This window comes from Salvelinus sp. IW2-2015, linkage group LG4q.1:29, assembly GCF_002910315.2.
Source record: "Salvelinus sp. IW2-2015 linkage group LG4q.1:29, ASM291031v2, whole genome shotgun sequence".
Classification (NCBI taxonomy): domain Eukaryota; kingdom Metazoa; phylum Chordata; class Actinopteri; order Salmoniformes; family Salmonidae; genus Salvelinus; species Salvelinus sp. IW2-2015.
The window spans coordinates 89,241,125-89,249,046 of NC_036842.1; positions in this window are offsets into that span (position 1 = coordinate 89,241,125).

Genomic DNA, 7,922 nt, shown 5'->3' on the forward strand with positions numbered 1-7,922 from the left:
ACGAGTCGGGGTGGGCCTGTTTGCCGCTCACTACCTGGCGTATTGTGTGACTTCCATGTTGATGCCCCTCTTTGCGGGGGTGGGTGGATGGGGTGGGCAGGAGTGGCATGGGTCTGATCTGAGGGGCTAAATTGGGGTGTGGGCATGGTTGATGTGGGGGGGGTGTAGGTCCAGGGGGGGTCTGGAGGTCTTGGAGGGTGTCTCGCTGGTCTGGGTGGTGGTGTCTATTGATCTGTTGCTCTGGTGTGAAGTGTTGGGGCTTCGTTTGGAGACGATGTCCTTTAGTAGTCCGGGCAAGGTGGGCACTGCTGCCTTGTAGGGTGGACCTGCTAGATAGAGCTGTTCAAGTCCAGGTGGAGTGGTGGGCCAGAAAAACATTTGGTTTTGAGGCACAGTCACGGGAAATGCTTGCGTTTACCCGCTGTATTGTAGCAGGGTGGAAGTCTTTTCGTGGTAGCAGGGTGGAGATGACCACTTGTGCGTTGGGGAAGTAGAAGAAGCTTTTTCAATCACTCCCTTCAGTGCTGTGGCCACCCTTTCCTGCTGTGCTCTCTCAGGTCCGTTGTGCCTGTGTGTATTATTATGTTGGCTAGGTGAGCCTAGTTTGTCCTCAGACAGAAGGTCTAGGCGCGCGTGGTGTTTGGAACACCAGAGTGTATGACACCACTGCTGTTTGGGCAAAGTTTTTCTTTCTTCTATATATTTCCCATTTGAGTCCATAGGAAGGACAATCTTGTCTTGTGTTTTGTCACTCAGTGGGTGGGGGGGGTTGTCAGGAAAGGCCTATCAAGGGTGGCTGACAGGGGGTGGGCTCAGAGTGGGTGATGAGGCCTGCTGGGCTGGGGTTTTCTTTTGTCTGTTTCTGTTGTCGATGTCGTTTCTAGTGGTCAGGTTGGGTGTGGACGGTTCTGCCTGTGAGTGTCGAGACTTTTGTCGGGTGGCTGAGTTGGGCTGGTTCTGCTGGCGTCTCTTGTGGGGATCGGCCTAACCTCCCCTATGGGTTGCTTTCTCTGCTCACATGCCATTCCCGCTCAACCTCTCTCCACAGTCTATCCTTCTCCTCCATCCCATCCTCCCTCTCCTCCTTGTCAGTCTGATCTGCTCTCTCCATCCCCTCTCCCTCTCCTCCTGTAAGTCTATCCTCTCCCTCTAGTGCTCTGTTCTTCTCCTGCTCCTGCTCTTTCCTGTTGATGTTGTCTCACCACTGTCCATAGTGCAGATATGTCTTTCTCCACCTCCAGCTCTCCAGGTCTGGTTAAGGGGTGTTTGTTGTGCTGGACTGTTGTCTGGGTCTGTGCTGATGGAGTGTGATCACCTGCCTTTGTCCAGCTCCACCTGCCTTACCTCCAGCTGGGTGAATTTATCCTTCATTTCAATGAGGGAGAAGTACTCTGTACTGGGAGGTTGACTGCTGCTGAGGGTTGCTCGTCTGTGGGGTTATATGGTGAAGAGGTTTGGTCTGACCCACTTGGGGTGGGGGTATCTTTATCAAGGGAGAGCTTCTCCTGCTGGGCTAATCTTTGATTAGGTGAAAGTCCAGCTGAAACTGTTTGTGGTTGCCCTGTACCAATACTGTTCCAGACTTATAGAGATTTATATTAGCTGACTCCTCGTCCCATTGTCAAGAATCCTGAGTTTCCACCCCTCGTTACCCCCCTCTCTTAGACAGAGGGTAGTGTGCTAATATAGCACTGTGCCATGCTGGGGATGGTTGTGTGTGTGAAGATAAGGTTGCTGATGTTCCATTTTTGTAATAGTCAGCAAAAAGTGTCTCTTGATTTTCCATAAGGAGCTTCATTTGTGATCTTTTCTTGTCTTGTCATTTTTTACATGCACAGGGTACTGATATTAATTACCTCGACAGCGAGGAGGGAGCTTCTAAGGCCTCTCCATTTGGTTGGGTAGACTATTCGACTCTCCTGCCATTGTGGGCTAATGGCTCTTGACACTCTCACTTGACACTTAAGTGCTAGTTGAAGCTGTATCAAGCTTGGCAAGATTATATTACTATTCCTTATAAGTAGTGTCATGTATTTTTCTTCTTGGCTTTTGGAAATCAAATATAGGTTTCAGACTAAACATACTCACTCAGTTCCAGGTTGGTGGTGTTCTCAGGTTTTCTGTTGTTTTCCAGAGGTTGCTGAATATAATAATTAATCCTTGGTAGATGTGAACCTTCCAGGTGATTCCGTAAATCCGTCCAAAATCAGGTTGTAGGTTTTGAGTTTTGATTTGAAGTGAAGGTTATGTTGTAGAGGGTAGCATCCTGTATGGGTTCCTGACAAAAAATCCAAGTTTACTAACTCTAAATGTTATTTTTTAAAGAAATATGCTGAAAAATGCAGGAGCTCATCTGATCGTGACCCACCTCTCTCTCTCTCTTACTCTCTATCTATGTGTGTTTCTCTCTCTCTCAAGTGATTACTCTCTATCTATGTGTGTTTCTCTCTCTCTCAATTGATTACTCTCTCTCTCTCTGTCTCTCTCTCTCAATTGATTACTCTCTTTCTCTCTGTCTCTATATGTGTGTCTCTCTCTCTCTCTCTCTCTCTCTGTTCCTTTCCCTCTCCATTGTTGTTCCTAGCTTCTATGTTGGGTTAGGAGACAGCTATATTGGCTGGATAGTGGAAAGTGGATAGTGGAAAGTGGATAGCCATAGGAATCCACTTCTCTATGGAGGGAGCATTGCCAATGGCTTCATTACCTGATCACTGTTGCATGTCATTGCTAGCAGCATATCAGTTCTACCATATTCCCATTTAACCATTAGCCTTCTGGTTTTCCCTGCTTCACTGCACTGGAATGTATCTGTACCCCATTATAAACTGGGTGGTTCGAGCCCTGAATGCTGATTGGCTGACAGCCATGGTATATCAGATCGTATACCACGGGTATGACAAAACATTTATTTTTACTGCTCTAATTACGTTGATAACCAGTTTATAATAGCAATAAGGCACCTCGGGGGTTTGTGGTATATTGSCKATATACCACAACCCCTCGAGCCTTATTGCTTAATTATATCGTTTGATAATCGTACCCTGATGCTGCGGTAGGATTGCCTACAGGTTTTCACTGCTTCCCTGGTCATCAAGAAGAGATACAAAAGCACTGCACTGGAATGTAGAGCTATATACAGTATACCACTATGATTTATACCATATCTATAGCATATTTTATTATCTATACCATATGATCTCTTCCATATTTTACTTCACATTTCAAATAGATTCATACTGCACTAGGATTGCCTGTAGGTTTCCATCGCTTCACTGATTATCAAAAGATCTGAAACCAATGCTTTGTATTGAAATGTAACCGTTTTATAACACGTTCCTAACACAGCATATAACACAACATACATTTCCCTGTATATATTTTCCCAGAATCTCACTTCTCTGCATGGCATCCCATTAGCGTAGAATATTTTATAAATAAAAGCATTATTCATTCATTCCTGTGTCCAGAGTCTCCTGACAACTTTCAGAAAGATGATTGATAGTTATGAGGTTTGGATTGTGCTATGAAATGAATGGAAAGACCATACTTCATTGAGTATATGCCTGGTGATTGAGCAGGTCTAATAGGCATTATGTCTGCACACTGACTCTGTTGAGCACAGACTCTGGGAGGACCCTGAAGGCCCATTGGCTCCCTGAGACTCACACTGTGTTGCCTTGGGCACCCTCCCTGGGCTTTGTCACAGAAGCAATGGAAGAACAATATTTCAATGGCAACTGCAGCATATTTAAATGGCAACTTTTAACAGAACAAAGTTCAGGCATGCGATCGGGCGGGATGGAAGTCGTTTTCACAGGAATGGTGTGTGTGGGTGTGTGTGTGTGGTGTGGTGTGTGTGGGGGGGGGGGTGCACGTGCATGCCTGCGTTGGATAGAGGAGAGGTTTCCTATGGAGGTCACTCTATTCATAGTAGAGAATACGAGGCTTGGTCTCTCTATGGATTGGAGCAGGGTGGGGGGGGGGGCACTTGTTGAAATCTTCAGTGTTGTCATCGAAGACAGAAACAACAAGTGATTTAGGGATTCTTACCTCTCAGTTTAGATGGGTTGTGCTTCTTAAAACACATTTTCTGTGGTTTTGTGCAGTGTTTATTACATTGTACAAACAAACAGCGTAGTAAAATAACACATAATGTCATCGTTTTAGATACCTTTCCTCATAGAGCACTTGTGTTGTTAGTTAGATGTTTGCCATTTATATTGTATTAAGTAGTATTGAATTAACACCCCATTAAAGTGATAAAATACATTACTGTGTATCCCGGGGTGTAATCATACCCTTTTTTGTCTTATAAAGCTAACCCTTGCTAACTTAGTTAAACTCTCCACGTTCAATAACTATGGTGATGTCTAATCTCAACGATTTATGAATCCACTGTCAACAATAATCCCTACAATGCAATATTTACCTTCATTTGAGAAGGTTATCTGGTGAACAGTAATTGTCTGTAGGTCGGCAGGAATATACAGCTTTAGAATTACACCACAGTTACACATATGATGACTTAGGGCTGTGGTTCAGCACAGGAACAATGGGCTAGACAATGAGGTGAGTTCTTAAGGGAATTTACATGAATTACAGAAAGAGGCCCGTCGCGATGGCATCGACCGCTCTAAGGGCTGTTTAAATCTGAACAAGTCTTCTGTCCTCTGCCTCCACACACAAACACATGCAAAGGTGTGTGCAATAGCATGCACGCAGGCGTACACACACCGGAGAGATGCAGGCGAGGGCAAACACACACACACACACAGCAGTAGAATAGGTCTGATTGGTTTCCATGGTGCTATGAGGTTCACTGTCAGAGATGGAGTGTTAACATGCCGCGGACAAGAGGGAGAGAGAGAGGGGGGAGAGAGAGGGAGAGAGAGATGGAGAGCACAGACTCTGGGAGTTGGAGAGAGACAGAGGGGGAATAGAGAGAGATACAGAGAGAGAGAGGGGGAGAGCACAGACTCTGGGAGGTGGGAGAGAGACAGAGGGGAATAGAGAGAGAGAGATGGAGAGCACAGACTCTGGGAGGTGGAGAGAGACAGAGGAGGAATAGAGAGAGATAAAGAGAGAGAGGGGGAAGAGAGAGAGAGAGAGAGAGAGGGAGAGAGAGATGGAGAGCACAGACTCTGGGAGGTGGAGAGAGACAGAGGGGGAATAGAGAGATAAAGAGAGAGGGGGAGAGAGAGGAGAGAGAGGGAGAGGAGAGGAGAGACGAGAGAGAGAGAGGGAGAGGGAGAGAGGGTGCAGGCAGTAAAACATGAAGAACACGCAGTTCCTTTTGAATAGAAAAGGTTTACCCCCCACAGCCAGCAGACTAACCACTGAGGTTAAGGGCCTGTATTGTTCTGTATCGTATTTCTCTCTTTTACTCAAATAGACTGGTTAACAAGAACTCCGACAAGGCCTGAAAGGACTGGAGTCCTTCTAACCAGAAGGCACATTTACAAACCAGTTACTGTGTTTGTTAAGTTTTTATGTAGCGTTTAGATGAAGGCAAATTTGCTATACTGTGAATGTATCTGTACTCTGGCAACCCTCTCAATTGGATGATATGATATTATTAGTAGCTCATATAAACGTAGATTTTTAGAATGAGAACTATCACTGCCAACTCAATCAGAATAGAGATCCCTGTCTTGGTTAACTAACAGAACAACATTATTGTCTTTCCAAAGTGCCAGCCCGTTATAAGCTTCTCAGTAGGACCTCCACCACAGGGACTGGGTCACTTGCCAACATTATGGGCAGCCAGTATGTGGCAATATGGCTGACATTCATATGGTAATGGAATGAGATGAGAATGACCCTGGAAGCTACACTATCGACATTTTTTGTCAGATTGAATGAGAGCATTATACAACTGTAGGAGAAACAGTCAAAGACTAGCCTGCCTGGGGTGACAATGACCACAGGAGCTGGCAAACAGATCTGAGACCAGGCTACTAAAATAATGGTTCCCATAGAAGTAAACAACGCACAGAAAATGTGGATATTCTAGTTGATATTTTGTCTTGTACGGTACAGTATCTTTGTCCTCAGATCTTGAGAGACCACAGCTGAAGAGACACAGGGGATATAAAAGTGTTCCAAGTGATTTCTGCAGTACCATGAAAACCAGAGGAGAGAGGGAACACACACACACTTCTGCCGTAGCACACAGTGCAGAGGGGAAAGAGCCTGCTGTGCTGTGTGAGGCCCCTGTTCTACATGCTGCCATAAGAAGATCAGCCCTGGTCTAGTGAGCACAGCTGTGTGTGTGTGTGTGTGTGTGTGTGTGTGTGTGTGTGTGTGTGTGTGTGTGTGTGTGTGTGTGTGTGTGTGTGGTGTGTGTGTGTGTGTGTGTGTGTGTGTGTGTGTGGTGTGGTGGGTGTGTGTGTGTTACAGTACGAAGGTACAGTGCAGTCCAATGTTCCTTCACTGGGCTGTGTGCGATCGATTCTCTCCTAGCGCATGCATACCCCAGCCTGTTGATTAACCATCTCAGAGACAAACACTGGTCTAACACCGTATATCTAGAGAGGATACTGACACGAACACCTCACACACACCAACAAACACACACACACACACAACACACACACAACACACACACACACACACACACACAACACCACACACACACACACACACACACACACACCACACACACACAGGAGCCTCAGTAGAAGCCCTTTAGCACTCACACATTACACATCTCTTCAAATTTCACATTACGATATCTCTTCATTCACCCATTACATATCTCTTCATTCACATTACATATCCTTCATTCACATTAACATATCTCTTTCATTCACATTACATATCTCTTCATTCACATTACATATCTCTTCATTCATTCTTACATTCTCTTCATTCATTACATATCTCTCATTCACATTACATATCTCTTCATTCACATTACATATCTCTTCATTCACATTAACACATACATACTCTTCATCACATACAATATTCTCTTCATTCACATACATATCTCATCATTCACATTACATATCTTCTTCAATTCACAATTACATATATCTCTTCATTCACAATTACATATCTCTTCATCTCACATACACATAATATCTCTTCATATTTCTCACATTACATATCTCTTCATTCACATTAAATATCTCTTCATTCACATTACATATCTCTTCATTCACATTACATATCTCTTCATTTTCACATTACAAATATCTATCTCTTCATTCACACATTACATATCTCTTCATTCACATTAACAATATCTCTTCATTCACATTACATATCTCTTCATTCACATTACATATCTCTTCATTCAATTACATTCTCTCTTTCATTCACATTACACATCTACTCTTCATTCACATTACATATCTCTTCATTCCACATTACATATCTCTTCATTCCATTACACATCTCTTCATTCAACATTACAAATATCTCTTCATTCACATTACATTTCTCTTCATTCACATTACATATCTCTTCATTACAAATATCTCTTCAAATTCACAAATTACATCTTCTATGCATTCTTCATATTCACATTAATATCTCTTCATTCACATTACATATCTCTTTACATTCTATCATTACATATCTCTTCATTCACATTACATATTCTCTTCATTACATTACATAATCTCTTCATTCACATATACAAACAATCTCTTCATTCACGATTACATATCTCTTTCATTCACATTACATATCTCTTCATCACATTACAATATCTCTTCTTCTTCACTATTGTACTCTCTTCGATTCACAGGCCTTATCATTAACATATCTCTTCATCACATTACAATATCTCTGCTTCATTCACATTACATATCTGTTCATTCACATTACAAGTCTCTTCAATTCACATTACACAACATTACTCTCTGTCGATATTTCACACGGATTACAGTGATCTCCTCGGTCTTCATTCACAA